Source organism: Cricetulus griseus (genome assembly GCF_003668045.3).
Source record: "Cricetulus griseus strain 17A/GY chromosome 1 unlocalized genomic scaffold, alternate assembly CriGri-PICRH-1.0 chr1_0, whole genome shotgun sequence".
NCBI lineage: Eukaryota > Metazoa > Chordata > Mammalia > Rodentia > Cricetidae > Cricetulus > Cricetulus griseus.
This window is the reverse complement of record NW_023276806.1, coordinates 143,933,702-143,947,299: the sequence shown is the minus strand read 5'-3', so window position 1 is coordinate 143,947,299 and position 13,598 is coordinate 143,933,702. Positions and strand designations below refer to the sequence as shown.

At 41.5% G+C, this 13,598-nt stretch overlaps 1 pseudogene; it reads right to left on the bottom strand.

The window, feature by feature from the left end:
- Window positions 1-512: 512 nt before the first annotated feature.
- Window positions 513-1,937, bottom strand: LOC100763101 (annotated as a pseudogene).
- Between the last annotated feature and the right edge of the window lie 11,661 nt (window positions 1,938-13,598).

Here is a 13,598-nt window from a genome sequence, read left to right as displayed (position 1 = left end):
TGGTGAGGGGCTTTTCATGCGTACTGTGGGTAATTTATACATTTGAGTCCTTAACTTTTCCTGAGACCCTGAAGATAAAATAGTAAATTAAAAAGGGGATGAAAAATGCCTCTATATTTCATATTCTGGGGAAGGAGACTGGTGATAAATGATATTTTGTCCAATGACCTTAAGCACATGAGAGGATTATGTAGAATGTTGAAGGAGGTTGGAAGGTAGGAAGGAGAAAAGACATATAAATAATGGGGAGTTATTTTTTATTTCTATCATCTTTCCATCCATCCATCCATCCATCCATCCATCCATCCAATCTATCTTATCAATCATCTATCAATCATCTATCTATCAAATGTCTATTATCTATCACTTGTCTATCAATCATCTATCTATATATCGTCTGTCTATCATCTGTCATCTATCTAAATCATTTATTTTTTTGAGGCAGTGTTTCTTGTCTTACAGGCTAGCCTTGAACTTGTAATACAGCCAAGGATGACCTGGAAATTTTGATCCTACTGCTCCCTCCAGGGTGCTGAAGTTACAGGCATGTGACTTTGAAGTCTGTGAGCTCGTTTGCAAGTGGCCTTTTCTACTTTGTCTTCTGAACACATCATCTCTGTTTGGTGATGACACTGTTGTTGATAGAATGACTTGAGTTCATTTTCTTTAAGCAGCATTTCTAACTTTAGATATCCTTGCCTGATTCTTTCTCGATTCTGGAACAAGCATTTCAGAATTTTTTGAAATCTTTTAATTTCTTTGTCTTGAGTGTTTGAATGTACTGATTTTGCACTGTCATTTTTTTTTTTTTTTGGTCAGTCAAGGCTTTCTGTTCTTTGTAGGCTTTTAGTTTTTCTTTCGACATTAAAATCTCTGCTTTCTGCACATTACAGATCTTTACACATTGAGATATGTGACTGTTGACATTAAGGACATTGCTCTTCAAAGAAGATTTAATGTCTTTTGCAAGTTTAGCGTACTTATGAGTGTTATATGTGTCATTGTAAAACAAAGAGGAAGGACTAACAGCAGCTATAATTATAGTTTCACAGTTTCCTCCAAGAGAATCCTTCAACAAGCGAGCAAGCTTACTATTTCTGTAAGGAATATGCTGATTCCTTCTCTTTGTATTTGCTAAGACATTGATGACATTCCTAAGGGCTAAATGGGATTTATTAATATCTGTGCCTTCCACAAATTGTGTCCCTTTAGCACTAGAAGTTCTGTCCCCCCACCCCCCAGATCCTGCCAGGTCAATGAGTGACATTTTGGCTACACAGAATCTGGAAAACAGCATGGTAAGGAGAAGATTTAGCATTTGTGTCAGTGGGATGCTGTGTCCTGTTGTCCTGTTTTTGTTTCCACTGTCTAGTAGCTGTAATACTTCCTCTGAGGATTTGGGCTGGTGTAAAGTGAGACCCTGAACAACCACTCCTTTTTGGGCATCTTCCCGGACAGCAAGTGGCCCCAAATTTGTCAAGAGGTCACGAATCTGTTCATTATACACCTCCAAATAAGAAACAGCAGTACTACACACATTCTCTTCTTTAGTCTCATGCATGGATTTGAAAAGGTTTAACACTGTTAGGTACATTACTCCAGATTCAACGGCTGATCCTAGCATCCTGTGTGTCTTCCCAGCTCCAGAGGCACCATATGCAAGTACTGGGCAATTATATACATTCAGAAAACTATGAAGAATTGGTTTAGTAGTGTGTTCAAAAACTTCCGTTTGAATTGATGTTTTATCAAAAAGAGCACAAATATAAACTTAAGATCTTTATTTTGCCTTTTAGTAGTATCAAAATTTGTAGTTTTCTTTTTGTGAAAAAAAAACTGACTTCTTGTTTTGGATCAAAAATGAGTATATGTTTATCCACAACATGAATCACTTTGTGGGGGTAGGGGGAAGAAAAGGAAAAAGATTTTTTCAACATTCAGAAAACTTGAAAGGAGGCCAATGTTAATAACCTTCAATTTAACATTAGATTATTCTATTATTAATGTGAATTTTAAAAGTCATTATAAAACTAAATAGTCATTAGAAATCACCTTGGGCTGAGAGCTGAGAGAATAATTTTTTACTTCAATAGACTTTAAATAAATATTTAATGATGATAATAGAGACACATAGGAAGTCAGTGGGAAATTTGCATGCATCACAAAGAAGCCATGGAGGATTTTTAAAATCAAATTGGAACCTTTTGTAATAAAAGTTCTTTGACTTTCCCTGTGAGTTTTGAAGTCAAAGCGTTTCCTAGAAATAATCTCATTAAGCTGTAGTGAGACTAGCCAGAACACATAATATTATTTCTAATTTTTAGATCTGGCTGAAGAGGAGGAGTAGATTCACAATAGAGTTGCTGTGCTTGGAAACTTGATGGCAAAACAAGGTTTTAGAGCCTGCAGTTTTTCCATTTCAAATGAGTGATCTTCCAGCAAAACCAAATTGTTGTGATTGTTTTCTCTACTATAATAAACAGAAAGAATCCTTGTTTTGCTCCCTTTTATGTCTCCCATTTTAGCTTCAAATGGTCACATGCAAAAAAGATGTTCACTTTAAAGAGAGTGCTGCACTTCAATTAAGTATAGCCATAATCTAGATTTCCAGCTATGGGGGGTTCCCCTTGAGATGTGTGTAAAAGACAGGTCTTCTCTCCAAGATTCAGATATCAGAAGGGAATTTATTCCTGTTGCTAAATTGTAGCATACAGTTTCCATAATCCAGAATAGGCATATGGGATTTGTGTGTATACAACTTTTATTTCCATTAGAGCAACAGTTCTCAATCTGGGGGGTCACGATTCCTTTGGGGATTGAATGTCCCTTTCACAGGGGTCACCAGAAAGCATCAGAAAACATGGACATTTACATTACAGTTCCTAACAGTAGCAAAATCATAGTTACGAAATAGCAACAAAAATAATTTTATGGTTTGGGTCATCACAACATGAGGACCTGTATTCAATGGTCACAGTGGTTGAGAACCACTGCCGTAGAGGTTATATATGTTTAGTGCAAGAGATTCAGCCATCAAAGCATTTTAGTACTTGCTATATGGAAAAGTCCAGTGAGGCAATGAGCTTTGATAAAGGTAAACCCAGTGGGTCTTAGGACTGTATAAGAGTTCCATGTTGGAGAATTCAGTTGTAAATAATCCATTACATTCCTCAGAGAAACTCAAGGCAAGGATTGGTTAAGCTTGTAGCAGTTGCTGAGGTCTTGGACCAGTCATGGTTGGAAAGACCAAATCTTGTTGGATTTAGGTGATGTGGTTGGAGTCATATGATTGGAAAAGCTGCAGCACCACAGCGGTTGGGCAATGAGAGAAGAATCCCAAAGGAAAGAGGAACGATACTATTGAGAAGGGGAGGGATGCTTAAAAAAAGCCACACTTATCCCTAGTTGTTAGCATGTGTGCCTAGGCAGTGTCCCTAAGGAGAGTCAAGTGGTCAAAATGGTTCCTAGAAGTGTCTACTACTTGGCCTGTAACATTTGACTAGTCTTGCTTACTAGTTTAAATGTGAGTAGTTTAAAAAAATGTGACTGAGTAGTACTAAAAAAAGATTGTGTTTTCCTGTTGGTCTATGCATCTATTTCCTACAGACACAGGAGAGGCTAGGGTGGTTCAGGGGATGGGTGCTATCTCTATAAAGGTACAAAGGTAAGAATAAAAGAAAGCGACCTAGCCAGAGAAATTTGAGGCTGGCTGGAGAAGTTTAGGTGATCAGATAGCAAGAAATAGAAAGTGTTGTGTTCCGAGTGAGAAAGCATCGTCTACTGATTTAACTCAACTAATATTTATCAAGTACTCTTCAGTGCCAGAGATATTCTATGCCTTACACATGTGTTAGTCCATTTAGCCCTTCGCCAAATCTGTGAGGCAAGTAAGGGCAACTTAAAAAAAATGAAAACTGCTCTGTGCAGGTTGATGGACATCAACTTAGAACAGGTGCCAGACAACACAGGATTGCTCCCTGTCTGTGTACATCAGTAATTACTGGTCTCTGTGTGTCTTGCGTGCTCACTGCCATTGTGGGAGGCTAAAGTACAGTGCTAGCAACTTTTGCAAGCATGCATGCTGTATTGTTGGAAATGGGCTTCAAACCAAAGGCACCCAGACCATATGCCTGTGGCGAAGGAATATCAAATTGACTCTTTAGAAAAAGAACATGAGAGTTCAAGTCTCCTAAATACAGTTGTTGTGTGCTATGATATTCCCAGAACTACTGCCAAAACTCAAAAATATGTATTGAGTGAATGACTAGACACCTTATTTCATATTTGAGGAAGGCAAAAAAAAAAAAAGACTGATTACTCTATGAGAAAAGATAGCAAAGGTTTAAAGTAAGAAAACCACATAAAGGGCATCAATAGACAGAATTTGAGAAATATTAACATGTGTACAGGTATACCCCAGGTTCCTATTTTGAATGACAGTGTAGGCAGCACTGTCATTTGCTGGGGTAGCAAATGCAAAGAGGACAGGTATCCAGAACTGTCAAGAGCTCCTTTTGCCAACATGGAGTCTGTTTATACTTGCCAAAGAGGCAACTGAACCGAGAATCCAAGGACAGACTAGTGCTGGTAATATAGGCCAGTGAGAGTAATCGGGGCACAGTGGAAGTTAAAGGCATGAGAGTAGACAAACTCATCTAGAGAGAGCACTGAGGGAGGAGAGACAGGAGGATGTACCATGGGTAGGTGAGAGAAGAGCAGTATTAAGGAAAAGGAGATGGAAATAGCCATAGATGGAAAAGAAACCATGAAAACTGTTGGCAGTAAAGCCGAAATGTAGAAGGGTGTCAGAATGTGTGGTTCTCTGATCTTCTAAGAGCTGGGCTCCAAGTGCAGAAGAGTAGGTAGGTAGTAGGGCTGATTGAGACCTGTATTTTTCTGGATAAAAGTGCTTGACCATATAGGGGCACTGTGTGGCAGACCCAGGCTCAGGATAGAAAGGACAGGAAGTGAGTATAGGAGGGACTTAATTAGAAGTTGGTTAAGGATGGGAGGTCTCAGTGAGTCAATGATGGGGTGTGGTCGGTATCAGGGACTCAATTGCTGAAGGGTTAGGAAGTCCAGGTCAGAATGTGGTGATGAATTTTAGATGTAGGTGATAACAAGGTCCAAAGGTGTGGGTAGGTGTGAGCCATTAATGTATTAGTCAGGGTTTTCTGGAGAAAAATAATCAATGGGTGTTATTACCATAGAGATTATTGTTATCCTAAATTGGCTCATGATTTCGTTTAGAAAATACCAAGCGCTGTGTGACAAGTCAGCAAACTGGAGACCAGGAGAGCCAGTGCTGTAGCTCTGGTTTGAAGGCTGGCAGGCTTGAGATCCATGATGAACTCTTATCAGTTTAAACCTTAGAAACCGAGAAGAACAAGTGCATACCATTGAAGGTTCTTGGCATGAAGTATAAACTTCAGATTCATGTGGTTCACAAGAGAGGCAACTGTCCCATATCATGGGATGGGTGGAAAAGGTTGTCTGGAGAGAAAAGGGTAGGAATAACATCACCTACCTCCCCCAGTGTCTTCTCCCAGGGAAAGGGTTCAATATTTCAAATATTCCCTCCAGTCCTTGGGGACACAAAAGAGGTAGCCTTGTTAATACCACATTACCCTGAAAGTGGACAGCTTTCTTATTCATCATGCCATCCTTGGGAGGCAACAGGAATCCCTTTTACTCATGATCCAGTCACGACCATGAACCCTATAGCCTGTCTTATGTCACTGTTATTCACTCTCTCCAGCTCAGGAACTAAAATTGTTTCTGTAACCTCTTCTCTGGGCAGCCCCTTCAGGTGGAACGTGTCCAACAGTCCTCCTTTGCCCTGAGAACAGTTGAGTTCACAGTTGGGTGAATTGATAGTCTGTTATCTGCTCCATCAGCTGTACTAAGGGATGACAAGAAGCAAGTACCTGCAGTCTAAGGTCCTTAGATGTTCCGAGCAACCAAGTTTGATGACTTTTTTTTTTCACCTGTGGGAATCTGTACTGGACAAAGATAAAACAATTCTGTCCACACTTCTAGTTCCCCAGTTCCAGGAGGGATCAAAGTCACCTGTTTGTTCTAGCCTTGTCATCAGTGGTTGACTGATGAACGTTATCGTCAGTGGGGTTGGGTCTGCTTCACTCATCTGTGTGAGTTGCTTATCTCTTCCTCAGACTCCCTCACAGGCATGCTCAGACACAATATCTGGCAGCTACCTGGGCGCTCCTTACCCAGCCAAACTGATACCTAAAATTAACCAATATGCATTCCATATAGATGGAACTGTGCTTGACAGACAGCTCATACTCAGTAGAGTCCAATTGTGATCTTTATTTTGCTATCATCTCTTCAATTCTCTCCAGGTTCTCTTTACAGGCACATGGGTGGGTCTATAGCTACTGACTCACTTAGCAATAAAATATTCACCTAAGTGTGACTCATGCTTTATTTCCTATAGGTGACTTTCGTATTGGAAAGTGGAAACAGGAAAGCCCTGATTTTCGTAGCCTGCCTGAGTATTCTAACTTCACTTGACTGGGTGTGTTTAAGGGGAGCAGAGTTGAGGAAGGAATATTTGGGATGTAGATCGGAGTTCCTGGACCATGTTTGTCAGCTTTCAACTGCACAGGAAGTCAATGATCAAGTTCATCTGTCCCTGATGAACTTTCTGGTTCTGACTCATCTCAGATGATGATGTAAGAATACCGAGGGTCTGGAAAATGGACCAATAATTTGTATCTCGGATTTAATAGTGTACAAGTTGGGACTCTTGGAGTATTAGTGCCCCTGCAAGGACACTTCCTCACTGCAAATTATTTAGTCTGTATGCGCTTTGGGAGCTCAAATGTTTAGATATCTAGATGTTTCGCAAGCCAGACTGGTCATGCTCAGAAAATGTCTCCCGTGTCCTCTGCTGTGGTTCAGCTTGCACACAAGCTTAGGCAATACTGAAGAAGGTATTGAACAACAAGCTGTGAATCACCGAGTATGGTCAGTTCTGCCGTAGGTTATCCAGTCACTCACCAAACATTAGCCATCATCAGGCTCTGTACTGAGGCCAAGCGGGAGATTTCTTATTTGTTCCCATTTTCAGGGAGGCTGCTCACATTAAAACATGAAAGCAGACTTACATCAATGGCACCTTAAGCTTTTTATTTTTTTCTTCCAGGTTTTCTTTTTCTTCACAGAATTTTAAAGTTTGTAGAAGTCCTGCCCTTCTTGCCCAAACCTCACTTTATGATGTGAGAGGATAAGAAAAATCACTCAGAGAAATCAATTACTCAGCCCAGTGCATTTTGCCAGAAAGGTCTTAGTGTTGTGACTACCCTTAAGTATGCCTGCCTTGCAATGAGCCGTGTGGCCATGTGGGGTGGAGGCCAGGGATTGACAGTGCGCTGAGCTCAGCACACTGTACAACTGGCTGTTCTGACCCCACCTTCCTACATCCATAGGCTCTTTCAGTGAGTCACACCCAGTCTCCATTTCATGACTCAGCTTCTGTGACCTGGTGACTTTCTCACTGTGGCCCTCCGGAATTTGGGTTACACCTTTCCTTCTTGGGTGGGGTGCTGTGGTTGGATTTCCCCTGCCCATCTCCTTTTCCAGCTGTTGGTGGCTTCCTCATGCCTCCATAGACAAGTGACCTTTGGGGAGTGGCAGTATCTGAGAAATCATTTTCCGTTGTTTGACTGTCTTGATAGCTTGAACCATTTCTCCTTTGGGTCTGGATGAGAATTATTTGTCATAAATCATTTTACCTAGTTCAGGGAGGGCCAATATCACCAGATGGTTGATTTTGTGTATTTAAACTTCTCCTCACCAATGAACTAGTGAATGAGTGAGCATAAAGCACCATGTACCATGCCTGACACACAGGAAACATTTGCAAGTGGCATTATTAACCATCATCTTTGTTGAATCTACTGTGAGCAGGCATGGACTTATTTGTCTGGTAAGCTGGCGACTGCTTCATAGGATCTGGGATAGTAGGGACTGATATAGGAGGACAGCCTTTTCTGTCACACTGCTGGGTAGGGACATGCTTCCCCTTATCTCCTTCATACCCTCCCAACCTCCCTCTGACACACCACAGCCCAATTGTTAGCTCTCTCCTTGCTGGCCATGGCATCCATCTCCATGATTTTCCTTCTTTATTTGTTGTGACTGAGTACTTCTTCCTCTCATCTAACTGTGTGTTTTGGTGGTACCTTGTTTGCCTCCTTATTTTCTATAAAAATGTCTTCCTGGGCCATAACTTGCCTATGCTGTAGAGGGCTGCAGTTATGCAAACTCTTCCAGGCATTTGCATTGCCCAGGCACAGCATGATTTACAGAGCATATCAGACGCTTGTAGTTTCATTTCCCCCTCAGGCTTTTTTCACTGCGATCGAATCCCCCTCCCTGGGATGATGCACCATTTAGAGGAAGTGTGATGGATAAGTTTTCCTTTGGAATATTTTCAGAGTGATGTAAGACAAAAAATGTCCTTGGAGCTGTGTTAAGGGTACGGAGGAGCCGTTGTTATTTTATCAAGAATCAAAGTGGAGACAAGTGGTTGAGTGATTGATAAGATTTGCTAAAACTAGGTACCAGCGAGTCAGTCTCTTCTCACCATTTTCTCCCCACCACTCTTGTGTGAGAAATATACATATATATATGTACATATATATAGTTTTATATATGCATATAAAGTTACACATATATTCTACATGTATGTATAGTTGTTTTGCTAAGGTCTAACTTTTCCTTATCATAAATTCCTTGTTTTGGAGCCCTCACTGTTCATTAAACACCCGTTTTGGGCATCAATTACAGCAATCAGTTTTGATTTCTTTAAAGGTGACCAAGATCTTAAAAACTACCTAGGAAGTAAATTGCATGTAGTAGCTGCCTAAAATAGAGTTTTAATACTTTTCTTCCATTCTTTGTAGTTGTCTTACCCCCACACACATGCATAGTAGTTTTATGTATTTATTTTGACAGGATATCACCATATAACCCTGGGTAACCTGGGGCTTGGTATACAGACCAGGCTGGATACAAATTCATAGAGATCCACCTGCCTCTGCCTCCCTAGTGCTGGGATTAAACACATGTACCACCTTGCCCTGCTCTGATGGTAGTTTTAAAGCAACTCATTTTGAGTGTTTCAACCTATTAAGTTGAATTATTACAGCCTTTTAAAACACATAATCACATTGGCTTGCATAATATTGGGCATAGTCAAATCATCCTGATCACAAATAACAGCTGCAATGGGCATAAACAGGCCTGGAGACAAGTGATCTTTATATTGTTCATTCTAGTTAAGAGGCTGTGGGAAGAAGTCAACCTTGTTCTCGGTCAGTGGGCTTTAAAGAACATAACCACAACAGACAGCTCCTGTCTATTATATCATCTCAGTTATAGAGAGCATCCCTTTTAGCTCTGTACATAAATGGCTAAGAGGGAAATGGTATAATTAGGGAGCATTACTTATCCCATTTAAGTTGGGTTAAGTGGTAGAAAGCTGGTTAAAGGAGTTATTATTGAATTGGTTCAAAATTTTGTTTTGTTCAACTTAACAATGGCTGTAAATGTTTGCCAACTGGTTGGTTTTGATCAACTTAGCAATGGCTATTTAACAACTGGCTGGTTTTGAAATTGAAATTGTTTGGAAGTCAGAATTGTTGGTGAGAGTGGGGCAGGATCAGAGCACTGAGCGAGCAGAGAGCTGCCTGGTAGGTTGGGATTTCCCAGAGAAATGCTAGTACATTGGGACTTCTGGGTAGCCATTGGAAGACTCCATCCATGTCTTCTCCTCCAGCTGGAATGGGATACAGCTAATGCCCTCAGACTCATAAGGCCAACTTTGACTAACAAGGCAGTCCCAAGTTTGCCATCTTTCTTTGGGGTGTGTGTTTTAAGGATTGGTACAATTGTTAACTCAGAAGGATGCCACAATCAGAGCCTCTCTTTACCCACTGGTGATGTTCCCACAGCACAATGTTTCCAGGTCTGGGTCTCCTCAAAAGCTGAGCCCATTTCTCTGCAGTCATTTCCCTGAAAACTGCTCCCTTTTGTCATCCTTCTCTTAGCTCTCTGTTCACACTGCCTTTTCCTCATTGGATTCTGTAAGGGGACTCTGATGACTGATGTGTCCTGGCTTGTAGCACACCATCCCGTTCCACCTCGCTATGGCAGTGCTCGTTGCCTTGCACATTCTCCCCGCCCCCACACTCTTGCACACAGCTGTGTCTGGAGAGCTACTTCATGCTCCTGGGTTGGTCCTGACTAGAGTCGGAGCTCGAAGCCGGCATCTGGGAGGGCTCATCTTCAGTTATATAATCTGTGTGGCCTGTGACTGACTGACTGACTGACATGCTTGCAGGAAGGCAGGGAGATTGTTACCTGGGGAGGGCTTTTCAACCCTTTGACTCAGTGTCAGCTCAGTTACTTAACATTTGGCACAGTCTCGGTGACAGAGCTAGGTATACAGATGGCTGCTATAACTTGATGTCAGGATCCTGAGCTAATAGAATGCATATGTGTACATATAAATGTCACTTTTGAAAAAGAACATGGAGACAGCCTAAAATGGGTATAAAGACATTTAAATACACATTCAGGCAATAAAGCAATTCTCAACCTGTGGGTTTCAACCCTTTTGGGGTTGCATATCAGATGTCTGCATTATGATTCATAACAGTAGCAAATTGCAATTATGAAATAGCAATGAAGTAATTTTATGGTTGGAGGTCACCACAACATGAACTGTTCTAAATGGTCAGCGTTAGGAAGGCTGAGAACCACTAACGCAGGGACTTATGATGATCACACAGGCAGTAGGTTGGATCTAGGATTTGAACCAGATTCCTTTCACTTGGCCTCCTTGGCATTTGAGCAGGTTTGAGCATTCTTCTTCTATGAAGAGCTGCTCAGAAAGGGTTGTTATTTGCAGACTTGAAGTAAAGGGATTAGTTCCATGGTTTGTAGACTTTTCAAAACACCACAAAACCTGCTGTTTAAATGAAATCTTGTGCAGTTGCCAAAAATGCAAAAACGACTAAGTACAAAGCTGGTGAGAGCAGGTGGGTGGAGGGCGTTTACAGTCGGTTCCATTACTCGCAGTGTCTCATCTTACGGCCCCTCAAGGCCTTCAGAGAAACACAGTTCAGTGACATGGATTAGTGTAATTACACATATCCATATAATTTACATGCCTCACAGAGGGTGTGTCCTGAAAGATCATTGTCCTTCCCAGGTGGCCAACCTAGGCTCCTCTTCCTGGAGCAATGAGACTGATTCTGCATTTCTCTTCTGGTGAACTAACCCACCCACCCATTTACCCACCCACCCAGCCACCCATCTGTCTGTCCGTCCATCCTTTATATTCTTTCCTTTTTGGTTGAGTATTTGATATGGCTTATATTTATGACCATGTTAGCTTATCTCATCACTGTGATGAAACATCTGACATGAAACTCCAGGGAGACTTTTATTTTAGCATGAAGTTTCAGAAATTTGAGTCCATAATCCTTGGTTGTGTTGATGATGGGCTAGTGGCAAGCAGAATATCATGGCAACAGACACAGCTGGGAATGGGTACAGCCATTAAGAACAGGCTTCCCATGACTCCCTCCTAGAAGATCTCCCCACCCCTTTCAATACCTTCCAATGATGCAATTGTATTATGAATCCATCAAGAGATGAATATTTTGGCTAGGTTAGCATCTTGAGAACCAATCAGCTGGCATGTCCCCAATGCGTGTGCCTGTCAGAGATACCTCATGTTTAAACAACAATGCCATCTAGAATATTCTAAATTTATTCTTTGATAATTAAATATCTCTAACAGCATATCTTGATTATATTCAACCCACGTTCTTCTTCCACTCCCTTTGGCTTCCCAGTGTTTCCTCCTCCTGCCTTCATCTCCTCCTCCTCTTCATTTTATAAGCCCCTGAGTCCAACTAGTATGGCTTACATGTGCACAGGAGCCATCTGTCAGAGCACAGACAATTGCCAGCATCCACATCCCCACCCCAAACAAGTCCTTGCTTAGCAGCCATCACTTGCCAGTGACTACTCAGCTAGGGGCAGTGCCTCATGAGTCCTCTTCTCATCCATGCTGAACTGTTAACTAGCTGTGCTATCCGTCGCTGTGATTGAGACAAAACAACAAACCAAACCCATGGTCTTTTGAGTTGCTGTGGGCTTCAAGACATTGGAAGCATCCCTTGTGATCTCTAAGCTGAAGCTTCATTTCATTGGCTTGATGGAGATGATTCTATCTTCATAACAGCATCAACATGAAAGCCCTTGGCAAATTATATTCACATGATGAATGCAAGCCATCTTCTGAGTTCATCAAATTCTGTTTAAGCAAATATTCCCCCTCCCTTTTTTTGAGACAGGATTCCTCTGTATATACCCTTGGCTGTCCTGGAACTCACTCTGTAGACCAGGCTGGCCTCAAACTCAGAGATCCAACTACCTGCCTCTGCCTCTTGAGTGCTGGGGTTAAAGGCATGTGTCACCACACCTAGCTAGTAAGATATTCTCATTAAGTTAACAATATTTGAAGAATAAAGTATATTTATTAGAAATAGGTGTACAGACATGAGCAAACTTTTTGGGTGATGGAAATACTCTATTTTCATCTAAATGGTGGCAATGTGGATATGAAAGGTGTAAATATTTATGATTTATGTTTAAGAGTCGTGTAATTTATTATATGTGATAATTACACACGACACTGAAAACATAGCAGGATTTGCCAGGTGGCATACGCCTTTAATCCCAGCACTCAGGAGGCAGAGACAGGCGGATCTCTGTGAGTTTGAGGCCAGCCTGGTCTCCAGAGTGAGTGCCAGGATAGGCTCCAAAGCTACACAGAGAAACCCTGTCTCAGAAAAAAAACAAAAAACAAAAAAAACCATAGCAGGATTATGTCAATTACTTCAAAAAAGTCTTTAAGCATAGAGGGGGCCCAGGATCACAGACACCCATTGCCACTGCATCTTCACAGGGCAGAAATAGCATTGATTAAGGAGATTAGTTATTTTTTTCTTTTTTCTTCTGTGTGTGAGACTGTGGTCTATATGCATGTGTTCAAGTGCAGGGAGCATGCGAGTATGTGGTACACACTTACATGCTTGTGTATCTGTGTGTGGAGGCCTGAGATTGACATCAGGATTCTTCCTGGATAACCTTCCCAGTTTAAGGTTTTGATACAAGATCTCACTACATAGCCCTGGATGTTTGAAACTCTGTATTGGTGGTTTTGAACTCAGAGAGAACCTCCTGCCTCTACCTCTTGATTTAAGTAGTCAAGATGTGTACTACCATGCCTGGCTCCTACTTTGTTTTGAGGCAATGTCTCTCAATCAAAGCCAGAGCTTGCCCAAACACTCTCACTAGCCAGCTTTCTCTAGAGATTCTCTGTGTCTGCCTTCCAAGGCTGGAGTTACAGGAGAGTTGCCATATCCTGTCTTTACATGGGCTTGAGGGATCTAAATGCTTGTCTTTTTCTTTGTAGGCAAGGCGTTAACCACTGAGCCATCTCCCCAACCCTAGTTAAAGTTCTTGTTACTGTAACAAAGTATCTGACAAAAGCA